Here is a 13,061-nt window from a genome sequence, read left to right on the forward strand (position 1 = left end):
ATTGTTTAACTCATTCAGTAAAAGATGTTTGTCTTTATCAATATGGGGACGTACGATAATGTCATGAACTGATGGGAAATTCCTTGATTATGCCAATATCGCCTAGGGATAGGGGTAGGACAGTCAATTGTAATTGCTTCTGAACTCATTGCATTATTGGTTACTAGGGGAGGCTAGGGATAGCAAGTCGGTAATTAGTAATAGGCTCTTTTCACCAAGGGATTGGGTTAAGGGTAATTGAGAAAGTATGCATGGCAATTAGATAAATAAGTGAAGTAAATAAGAAGAGTAGATATATGAGAGTGGATAAGATGAAATTGTAAACCCCAACAACACCATTCATCCATAGTTTCTCAAAACCAATTGAATCAATTGCATTGCATGTTTATTTTTGTTCTTTGCATATAACTACCAATATTATTCTCTTCTCAAGTCTTACGCGATTAGGTTACATGAAAGTTAAGGCCTAAGAGTCCTTTGGGAAAATGATACTCGGACTTATCCGTTTATATTACTTAATAACGATCTGGTACACTTGCCAGAGACTTAACACCTACTCACCATATATAATTCAAACATACATCATTAAAATTCTTACGCACAATTATTATAATGTCATTAATTTAATTTCATTGTTATCTCTTTCATTTCCCCATAACACATCGTCACTTTGGTCGCTCTTAAAGTCACATTGGCCGCTCCCAAAGTCATTTTGACTGCCTCCATAAGCATTTTTGGTATACCATGCTTAAGCCTAAAGCCTTATTGATAGACCACTCTTTCTCTACTTCTATAAGCCTTACAAGCATACCATGCTTATGCCTAAAGCCTTACCGACAAATAAGTTTCTCCTACTTACATAAGACTTACAAGTACTCTGCTTATGTCAAAGCCTTATGAACAGATCGCTCTCTGCCTTCTTCCATAAGCCTCATGTGTCACTCTACTTAAACCAAAAGCCTTACCCGAAAAAGCCATAAACAATCCTGGGTTTATAGTTACAACAATACAGACATAACACACGAAAATCATTTTCCTCAACAGATCATAACTCATGCTCATTCTTAGCATCTAGCATCAACCCAGATCATCAAATTTATCAATAATTCATAACTTGATTGATACACATACTCATCATATAGATATATCCATCACATTTACATCATACCTAATGATGATAACACATCATATAGATCATTCCTCAATAACAACATAAAAGACATATCACTCCCATTATCTTGTTGTTAATCACAACAACATCCATACACAGTTGCACACATGCATATCTCATCTCTATCCGTTTCCATGTTAATCCAAGATAATCATCCAAATAACACACAAGTATTCTCAAAGAGTCCATTTTTATCAAAACAACAATCTTACCAAAGATTATTAACATTGGTTATGCCAAACATTCAACAAAAAACACTTAAGGTTGACATCTTTTCCAACATCACAATAGATACATAACTTACCAAAAAATAAACAACTTTTCATTTCAAAATTAAGATTCAATAAATAACATACCAACAAGGAAAGATTAGTCCATCACTTACATATCTTCAATTCATGGATAAATCAATAACATTCCAACATTTATCACATCACAAAATTGTTCATTTAATATTAATGATTTGGCAAAAAGAAGTACTAGTCACATGAACACACCAAATCCATGACTTTCAACATGTAATTATTCAACCATTCAGTTGTTCATCAATCAAACACACTCATATTCAACATTTCCAACATCAATCAAAACTTATTCCTTCTCAAGCTTCTCATGCAAAATTTATAATGACCTCATTCATTCATATTCATACTCATTATTGTCCAGGCACAGATAAATAACCATTCAGAGTAGCAAAGATGAAAGGTTATACATAGTCTGCAACTAAAATTTTTAAAATATTTCAATCCATTAACAATCCAATTCCTCACTTTTCAAGTCTCTTATAATATACATGAATTGTGAACCAAAGACTTGACTTACTAACTTAATAAATGGTAAACAAAGTAACATTACTGATCATCCATTTAATTTAGTTATCTATTTCCCATTTCAAACTGATCTTGTATGACCATTACGTAGGCAAGCTTCTACAAATTATTATGATTTTTATTTATCATAACATACAACTTCCCCAAACTTATTTTTATACGTTAAACCACCAAAAACTAATACAGAAATACAGTAAATATTTCTACTCAAAATATACACCTATTAAGCCCCTGACAAGTGTACCAGATCATTATCAAGTAATATAAACGGTAAGTCCGAGTATCGTTTTCAAAAAGGACTCTTATGCCTTATCTTTCATGTAATTTGATCTTATAAGACTTGGAAAGAAATAAATTTGTAGTGTGAATTCAAAACAGAAAATAAACATGCAAATGCAAGTGAATCAATTGACAAGGAAAAGATACGGATGAATAGGGTTGTTGGGTTTACAATTTCATCTTATCCACCCTCTTATATCTACTTTTCTTATTTAATTCGCTTAATTATCTAATTGTCATGCAAACTTTCCTAGTCTACCCTAAACCCAATTCCTTGGCGAAAAGAGCCCACTATTAATTACTAGTTTACTATCTCTAGTCTCCCTAAGTAATTAATAATGCATTAAACACTGAAGCAAAATACAATTGATCGTCCTACCCATATGTCTTGGCAGTATTGCTTAATCAAGGAATTTCCTATCAGTTCATGACTTTCCCATACGTTCCCGTATCGACAAAAGCAAATATCATCTACCGAATGAGTTAAATGATAAAAGCATTAAGCATAGATAAGAAACCCAACAATTGATAATATAAGCATATGCGAGCATATGAATAAAACAAGAATTTCAATATAAGAGAGTTTCAAAAGATTACATTGCTCCCCAACAACAAAGGGTTTAGTTCACCATGGACATGGTTAAACTAGATGAAATTAAATGAAAGAATGGAAGAGAAAACCCTAGGTTTGATAAAGTGGAGCCTAAGCATCCAAGAAATCTCCTCCAAGGTGTGTAGAACTGCTCTGGACTTCTATGCTTGCCAAAAGATAACTTTGAGGGTCGCATTGGGGCTATTTATAAAGCATAAAAGTAACAGAATTTAAGCCCAGGCCCAACATTGCACCGCTCAGCGCCTAAATTGGCCACTCAGCGGTTTGCCTCTAATCGCAGGACCTCTCAGCGGTCCATCTCACCGCTCAGCGGTTTGCCTCTAACCGCTCTGGCCGCTCAGTGACACCGCTTGGGCGAGAAGCAGTGATTTCCCCTTCGTCTCTGGCGCTTAGCGTTGGATTTGGCACTGAGCGATGGACTTGACTCTTCTTTTCTTCCTTTTTCCCTCTTTTCGTGAGTCTAAGTCCTCCCTACTTCACTTCCATCTTCAATTCTCATCAAAATCCTGCAAAACAATGCAAAAACAAGCATAATATCTCTAAAAACAACTTTTGACTCTCATGTGACTCAACTAAGTGTTTTACTTGATTATAAGCTCATTCTAAGTCAAAAAGGGTGTGTTTTAATATCAAATTCAAGTATAAAAATAACGGTTTTGAGACCGTTATCAACACCAAAAACACCATATAACCATATTTCAAAAACAAAACGGTAAGTCATAATACAACAAGTATTTATACTGTAAAATCTGCACCAAAAACATGTAACAATTATTTTTCTGAATAGAAATGTACGGTGGTATATCTCTAACGTTCGGTCTGCTAAACCGAGCGGCCAAGCTTGCTAATCAAATGGGCCGAATCATCAGATTGGTCCAGCTCTATTGGGCTCGAGGCCCATCATCTCGCAAATATGAATAACTGAATAATATCATATATCATGTACCAAATAATATCTCAGTAGAGATATATCAGGTAAGTTTGTTTATATTTTATTTTGTTTATATTTTATTTTGTTCTGTTAATCTCATATCAATCCAAAGCCTATAAATAAAGAACTAAAGGCTCCAAACAAGGTACGCTCACATTCCCTCACACTCATACTTTTACACCTAATTGAGTATCAATCCTCTCTCCATTCTAAGCATCAACTTGTTGAGGATCGAGGATCTTCCTACACCGACATCTAACTTGATCGTCGGAGTGCCTTTACAGGTACCCCCCCCCCCTCTCGGGTGAAGGTTGGAACTTGACGGACGGTCTGAAGAACGGGCGACGAAGGTATTTGAAGATCTCGCACTAGAAAGAAGCAAAATCGCGTCATCGAGGTTAGTACTTTCGGTCCCAGAAATTCCTACCGAAACAGAAACATCAAGCTAAATACAACAACTAACATCACATTTAATTATGCATCAAGACAACATGTACTCTTTGTTTTCTGGAAAGATATAAGTTGAAAGCTTGTTGAGAAGACTTCCAAGAAATAGAGGTGTGTCTCAATAAACAACTTAAGTACCTTATCTTTCTTTAGCCAAAGTGTTCCCCAACAAGTTTCACAAATCTCACATCCATTTGCATACATCATGTTTGTAACAAAATTTTGTAACTTACACTTTAAAACAATCCATACATCATCATTATATTGGCCAACAATCAATAAAATCTCATACTTAACAGAAAAATAATTGCTCAAGAGGTATATTTTTTAAACAACAACCAACATTCATGTCCAAGTAACAAGCTTATATCGTGACCTTTTCATAAAAATAAAGAGACATGGTTTAACTCCCCTTAAAACCTCACTATCAAGCTTTTACATATATCCAAAATCATACAAAATGTAAAGAGAAAGGTTAGCCCCCTTTACCTCTTGATGAACTACTTTGATCCTTTCTCTACGAAATCTGAACAACAGCTCCCTTCTTTAACCTTCAAAACCTTCTACAAACACAAAGAGAACCCCTCTCTACAAACAACTCTCTTTGCAACATAATCTAAACACCCTTTCAGAAGTTCTCACAACCTTCTCTATAACTCAAATCTTAACCCTCAAATCTCCTTATTAGCGACTAAATTCTTGCTCTCTCTTCTCAACTCTCACTCCAAAGATGAAAATATCCATTTCCTCCCCTCCGTTTATAGTTGAAATTAGGGTTATTGTAGTTGTACTGTAATAGTACTGTAGCTCTACAACATTTTATTGTAGCAGTACTATAGATGTGCTAAATTTTTACAGTATTAATACTATAGGAACACGTTTTTCACGAGGTATTTTCAATGTAGCATGTACATATTTTACTGTAGCATTTTACTATAATATTATACATATATTTCGATATATATATATATATATATATATATATATATATATATATATATATATATATATATATATATATATATATCTTTTCAAGTGAAACTATTTTTCAAGGGTCTTACACCCAACAGATAGCCATCAAGCCAAGTTCTTTTTGTTGACATACAACCATTTAATATTTTTTTTAACTTATTCTTATTTTGTATATATAATTTTTTAATGCAAACCATTATATACACTCATCATATATTACTTGCACACAAGACTTTTACCTTACCATCAAAAATTCTAATTAATTAACCACATGGTACTAAAATTAAACCTTATCTTAGATATTCTAATAACTAATTTCGTCGGGTCTTACACTTCTCATATTCTTCATTCCTTATCACAACTTGTGCACAGTCATGTGATAACCTATTTAGTTTAAACAAACATCCTTCATACCATCAAACCTATTATACCCACTATAATTAATAATGACAAAATTCAAAATTTTTGAGGTAGGTTGAGGAGTTTGCTTGGGGCTTTCTCTCTGCAAAATATATGGACGTAAGAGGAAGAAGACTTTAAAGAAGGGTTTATGATAAATACAGATTGACTCATAGTTTGCCATTCTCATGTCCTCTACCTCTTTGAACCTCTGCATTGGTAAAGCAAAGAACTCAATACTCGAATTGGACAATCTGGAATACATTACGGAATTTATAATGGGTTTTGAGATTTTAAACATACCAAATTCTATAGTCAAATACATGATTTCGAAATCGAAAGATACATATTTGAACGAATTGTACGATCCAGACACTTTTCAAATTCGAAATCAAATGCTAGAGTGTAGAATCTGGTATGTATTCCTAATTTGAAAAACAAATGACATCACAGAGATTACTTTCAACGATTACACCCACCTCTAATTAAACCCCATGCACGTAATAAATCCACTTACCTCTCACTCTTTGAGATTTAGAACAAGGATGAACCACTTCTTCTCCACAAGTTTTGAGCAATTGGTGCAAAATCTTGAGTATGGTGATGCACAACGTGGTAATCAAGAGGTGATGAAGGTACATAACGCTCAATGGAGATTTTCACCAATGGAGATGCAAGCCATCATATCCTTGACTAAGTTGTGAGGAGATGCACAAGTTGTGAGGAGGAACGACTAAGTTTGTTTAGGGGTTAGGCGACTTGGTCAAATAAAGAAGAAAGATAACTTTGATATTTACATTAAAATTTAAATAGTTTTTAAATTATAAGTATTTAGATCATTTACTTTAAGCTATGGAGTACACGAACTTAATATGGTGTAAGAAGAAATACCTCCAATAGTATAAACTTATTGTCTTAAAATTTTCAGTTAAATGTGATATCAATTCTTTATCAGTTAGGCTAACATCAATTCTCACTAATAAACCTCCTAAAAAACATCTATTATTAACAAATAAATTCATCATTTAACGTTTTGAAATTTAAGAATATAGACACGTATTATAAAATTTAATAATATATAATAATTTTAACTATTACAAAATGTAAAACTTAACTAAATTTGTTAGAAAAGAATATTTAAAATTTAAATATTATAAATTTAATTTTATCAAATTGTATTATCAATTCAATTTCTAATAACAACTTTAACACTTAAAATTCTAATGATTTATTCAAATCGGTTATATTATAAGGTTAAAAATAGTTATTATTGTTTAAAAATGTTAATAATTTATTTATTGAATAAAATATTTATAATCATTAATTTTATGTTGTAATACAATCGTTTCTTAAAATGTACATCCTGTCATATTTTAATTTTACCAACACCCACGATTTTCTTACCATATCGTTTATTTTTAATTGAATTTTTAAAATTTATAACTATTTACGAATATTATAAATTATATTCGTAGCTATTCGAAAGATTGTTCGATTATTTAAAACTATTTTAATTTGACAGCACATATATTAATACTGAGTGGATTGTTAGGATGATTTTAGGATTAATTTTTGCCATGATTTCCGTTTAATGCAAAATGCATTTTTTTCCTTTGTTAATGTTCCTTATGTTGTCTCTGCAAGAGTCTCTGCAAGAGTCTGAAAAAAAAAATAATTTAAAAGTTATTGGGCCTTATGGGAGGCCAAGCCCATAAAGCTAGGTCAACCTTACTTTGGAGAGGGCTTTTCAGAAAAATCAGATTTCATTAGCCAAATCCTCTTCTTTCTCTAGAACTTAAATTTCTTATTTTCTCTGCCTTCTCTCTAACCTTGTTCCATTTTCTCTGTACTCATTTCTTAAATTTCCACTGTTGCTTTGTCAAATAGGTGGTGCTCTTACGTTCCCAGAGTCGAGGGCTTTCAATCCCTCCGATTAGTTTCGCATCTCTCAGTTGATAAGGTAATTTTCCAATTCTCTGCACCCTAGGGTTTTACTCTTTTTTTTTTATTATCCTTCCAAGTTCTAAGGGCTTTACTCTACACCACTTTGGTGGCTTATAGGTACTGTGGAGTTGTCTCTATGTGGAGGTACGGTTGGAGAATTTTTCTATTGAGTTGTACTGTGAAGATCATAGAAGTAAGGGGAGTGATTGAAATATCTATGTGTTGAGTTGTATGATTGTCTTGGTTCTCTTCTTGTTTTTTTTTTTTTCTCTCGTTTTTTCGTCGTGATTGGAAAGGGTGTGGCCACTGAATATAAGGGTGGGTTCCTACGTAGAAATAGAGAATGAATGGTATATATATTGGGTTATAGGCGCGTCGTGAGTGATAAATGCTTCTAAGTTTATTGGTTGACGGGGAAAAAGATAAGATACAGTGATGAAATGGTGGAAGGGATGTGGATAGGAACTTGGTTATTATTTATGTGGGTTTAGAAATTTGAAAGTGGTTGTTTTAATTAAAAAAAAATGGATGGTTTCAAGGTCTGTGCATAAGAAATGGTTGTGTAGTTTTTTTAAAAGGAGACCCACGGGTTAGGTAGAAAAAGGAAGAGTTACATGGAATTCACGTCCCTGACCCATGATTAAAAGGAGAAATACTTTTGTTTATGTTAGGATGTGTGGGTCCCACGGGGCTTTATTTTCATATGTTAGTTTTTTTTAATTTCAATAAGGGAGATAGATATACTCCAGAGGCAAGTGAAGAAACCTTTCTCGGAATTGAAAGTTGGCTAAGAAGTAATTGTTGGTTGAGGGCACGGGTCCCACATTGGTGGTGTAAATTGGAAGTTTTCTTTTAAGGCATGGTTTCTATTTACAGAGTTTAATTTTTCCATTTATCTTTTGGTTTGTTTCCTTTTGAATAAAATGACGCTACATGCAGCGAGTGAGTGGACCATCCTTGTTGGTAATAGCTTGAAATATAAATAGTTGTAATATGGGCTTAGTTCTTGGTGGAGAAACCGTGAGCTATTATTTATTTTGTGGTTGTAGTAAAATATTAAGTGGTAATAATTTTAATATGCATATGTTGGCTTGAGTGATGAAAGAATGGCAAGTGTGAGTGAGTCAAGGTGAGTTCTTAAGTGGCTTTCTCTTGTATGTTGGGTACTTACTTTAGTATTGTAAGATTTTGAGCCGGTGTGTATATATGTATGTTGTTAATAATATTCACGAAGTAATAAGATTTGTGTTATAAATCTTGTGAGTGATTAGAAAATGTATGTTATTGAGATTATATGTGGAATGTATTGAGAATGTGTTATCAGTCTTGTAGTTGGTGAACAATGCATATTGTTGAGATTATGTATATGTTGATTGTGTCAAAAAGTATATGATTACAAAGTGTGAAAGTACGATCCAAGTGGTAAACCAAGTTTCATTTGTGTATAATCTCTTGGTGAGATTCTTAGTGTTTTAGAATGAAAGTAGGAGCTCAGTCTTTGGGGGTCTTCCTGACGCTCCAATGGTCCTTCTTCTCACGTAGAGAGGATTGAACCATGTGGTGAGGAGTAGCAGGAGGTCTTAGTCTTGGAGGCTTCCATCATGCTCCAGGGCGCAGAACAAACTAACATCGTGAATGTGGCAGGGCGGGGGAGCCCAAGGCGGGGGAGCCTAAGTATCACAAGCCACCACGGGTGCATGACCCGCCATAGCTCGACTATCATTCTAAAGTCCGGACGAGTCAAGTCTAGTATTTAACATGATAGGATGGATGTTTTATCTTGTTTGCTTTAAACTAATCTATTGAATGTAAATGCTCTTAATTATATGCTTTTTATATGATTAGCTCACCCTTGCTTGTTTTTGTTGTGCTTGTTTGTGTTGTTTCCTTTTGCGATGATCATCCATTTGGATGTGAGCAGATATTGAGGAGGTTACACTGGAGCAAGAGCTTGAGGATACGGATGCTGCAGCCTAGTCTTCCTAGGAGTTTCCTTGCCATTTTATGTTCTTTTGAAATACTTCATATGTTAAGTTTTAAACTTAGGCCTCTTTTGTTAAAGTTTGAATTCTGAAGTCTTATTGGATGACTGTAATTTGTACCTTATCTAAAATTCTACTCCGACTGTTCTCTTATATTAAGATGATGATGTCTTTATTATATCGTGCATGCTATATAATCAGGATGTCACAGTCTCATTACATTTTTCTTTCATTTTTTTTTTAAGTCTAGACTAATTTTATTTGCATTTTGTCTCTTTTATAAGTGATATTTCTCACAATCTTTAAGTTACTTCTTTCGAAGATATTTGTAATTGGATTTTTAATAAATATGGAATTCTCATATAAAAGGTCGTTAGAAAATTTTTTCTTTATTGTTGTTACTCTGAAGGATTGGGGGAGCTAAACTAATATGCTTCTATTCCTCCCTAAAACCGTTTGTTTTATGAAAACTTCTGTGTATTAGGCATCGGATGCGGATGAAGGGTGGAATTTATGTTACACGTGTTCTCTTTATAAGGATAAAGAGAAGTTTAATCAACACTTTTTCTCTTTCAATATCAAATTGTTTTATATATTTAGTCGTTGTTGCAAGGCATTTTTGTAGATTTGCAATAATTATCTACAACTTATTTAATTATTTATAATAAGTATTGAAGGAGTGTTTTTTCGAAACTCATATGACTCTCCATTATAACTTATGCTATTTGAAAGGGTGAAAAGTTGACATATTTTAATAAAGTGTTTCATTGCAAATCGCGATGCATAATATTAAAGGGTATATAAGGTTTACGGATAACATAATGTTGGTTGGATTAAGGTGAATGCAAAAGGTGACACTTGTGGAAGTTTTAGTCTTATGACTTGTACTGATGTTTTTAGAGATAATATATAGATAGATATATTAGTAGTTTCTAAACTTTGATGGGATGCATAATCCTTTGAATGCTGAAATTATGGGAGTTATTATTGTTATTGAGTATTCTTAGCAGGTTACCTTTAAACATGTTTGGCTAGAAAGTACTTTTATATTGTTAGACTTTTTGTATTCCTCAAATTATTTCTTAGTCTTCTAGAGGGTGATGAAGAAAATGTTAAGAAATATATAAAATGTTTGGAGTTTAAGTGTTCACATATTACTGGGAAAGGAAAATCATTGTGTAGATAAATTAGATCTTTTTTACAATTAAAAATTAAAATTTATTATAATTGGTATTATATTTTGAGATTTATAATTATTCTTGATTTTTTTTAATAATAAATATAAACTTTTTATGTTTAGAATTGTTTAATTTCTTCTGAAGAAAGTTTTCTATATCATAGGTACCTGACCGATCCAACACAAATTGGTCAGGTCAACTATAAGTTTTAGAAGTTCATCTCAATCTATTTGAACACTTAGAACAGTGAAGAAAATCATGGTTTCTCTTGGACAAATCTCTATGAAGGTCGACCTATCAATGAAATGATAGACAGGAACATAGTTAGCATGGTTCAAACCTACAAAGATTAATGCAAATTAGCCTAAAAATTGTAATTAAAGTGTGGTTGAGATATAGTTAGAGAGGTGATAACTAAAAGTCTATTATAATTTGTATAAAAAAAGATTTCAAGTAAGGTAGTTGAACATATTGGTTATTGCATTTAATATGTAAGCAGTCATACTCTATCTACTTAAACATCATAATATTTTTTGGAAGTGTCATACAAATGACTTTGAATAAACCAAAAACTCAAATTGCTGAACCAAATATTCTAACTAATAGATAAAAGAGAGAAAAAAAGTGAAAAGCCAAATTATAGATACCAAACAAATCTAACATAAACATTTAGTTTACATATATATATATATATATATATATATATATATATATGGGGTTTGCTAATTTATGTAAGGAGGTTTTTTAGTGATACATTTTAACAAAGTGTACCAAGTTTTAGGTTACAAAAATGTCCATATTAAAAAAGAAAACCAACTTTAAATCCAAGGGTATTTTAATAATTTTAAAATTTAATTTAAAATAAAAAAAAATAAAAGGTAGTTATTAAAAATCCTTATTGGTCCACGTGTACATGAGAAGTTATTGGCTTTTATTATATATTTTTTAAAAGGTAGTTGTTTTTTAAAATAAAAAATAAAATAAAAGGTAGTTGTTTTTTTTAACCAGACGGGTTTTATAAACCAAGAGGGGTTCTATAAACCCAAACGGGTTCTATAAACCCAGACGGGTTCTATAAATCCTAAACCATAAACCCTAGGTAGTTGTTTATTTAACCCAAACGGGTTTTATAAACCCAGACGGAGACGGGTTCTATAAACCCAGATGGGTTCTATAAAGCCAGACGGTTTCTATAAACCCTAAACCCTAAATCATTATATTTTTGAAAAGGTAGTTGTTTTTTAAAATAAAAAATAAAATAAAAGGTAGTTGTTTCTTTAACCCAGACGGGTTTTATAAACCAAGACGGGTTCTATAAACCCAAACGGATTCTATAAACCCTAAACCCTAAACTCTAGGTAGTTTTTTTTTTTACACAGAAGGGTTTTATAATCCTAGACGGGTTCTATAAACCCAGATGGGTTCTATAAAGCCAGACAGGTTCTATAAACCCTAAACCCTAAACCATTATATTTGTTAAAAGGTAGTTGTTTTTTAAAATTAAAAATAAAATAAAAGCTAATAACTTTTCTCTTACACATGGACAATCATAATATTTAATAACTACCTTTTATTTTTTATTTATTTTAACTTAAATTTTAAAATTATTAAATACCCTTGGATTTAAAGTTGGTTTTCTTTTTTAACAGGGACATTTTTGTAACCTAAAATTTGGTACACTTTACTAAAATGTACCAACTAAAAAACCTCCTTATGTAAATTAACAAACCTCTATATATATATATATATATATATATATATATATATATATATATATATATATATATATATATATATATAATCCCATATTTCTTTTGTCGTTATTTTCCTTTTATATTAATATGTTTAGACAATAATAAATGTTTGATATGAAATTAACTGATATATCATTATATATACTCGAATTTTATATAAAGAAAAGAAACAATTATTACAGCCTATAATTTTAAAGGAAATTATTATAACCATATTATATGTTGGTTTAATTATATTTTTTAGTCACATAATTAATTTGTTTGCCCGAGTTGGTCCTATTGTGTTTTTCTCGTTCGTCGTAATATTATATTATAATCTTTTAAGTTTGTAAATGTGATCCATAGTTGTATTAGGACCCCCGTACTATCTTGGACGGACGTCTCCCATTGGCACAGTAGGAACAGACGGTCAAGCGTAAAGATACACGAGATTAACAAAGCAAATTAGGTTAAGGTAAGACGGGATTAAGAGTTATTGGGCCATGATTGGGCTCAATTAAGATTTCCCTAATCCAAGTCCATAGTCATCACTATATATAGAGATCAAAGGTAAAGGGTAAG

At 32.0% G+C, this 13,061-nt stretch overlaps 1 long non-coding RNA gene across 3 annotated transcripts; it reads left to right on the forward strand.

Annotated features, from left to right (window-relative positions):
* Nucleotides 1-7,403: 7,403 nt before the first annotated feature.
* On the forward strand, nt 7,404-9,721 carry LOC106767956. Of its 3 annotated transcripts, none has more exons than XR_001376197.2 (3): nt 7,404-7,602; nt 7,704-7,779; nt 9,508-9,721. It is a non-coding gene; the product is annotated as an uncharacterized LOC106767956 (long non-coding RNA). The 3 variants fall into 3 exon arrangements; XR_002668517.1 differs by having other exon boundaries at nt 7,704-7,730; XR_002668518.1 differs by lacking the exon at nt 7,704-7,779.
* The last annotated feature ends 3,340 nt before the right edge of the window (nt 9,722-13,061 follow it).

Source organism: Vigna radiata, chromosome 7, assembly GCF_000741045.1.
Source record: "Vigna radiata var. radiata cultivar VC1973A chromosome 7, Vradiata_ver6, whole genome shotgun sequence".
Classification (NCBI taxonomy): Eukaryota; Viridiplantae; Streptophyta; class Magnoliopsida; order Fabales; family Fabaceae; genus Vigna; species Vigna radiata.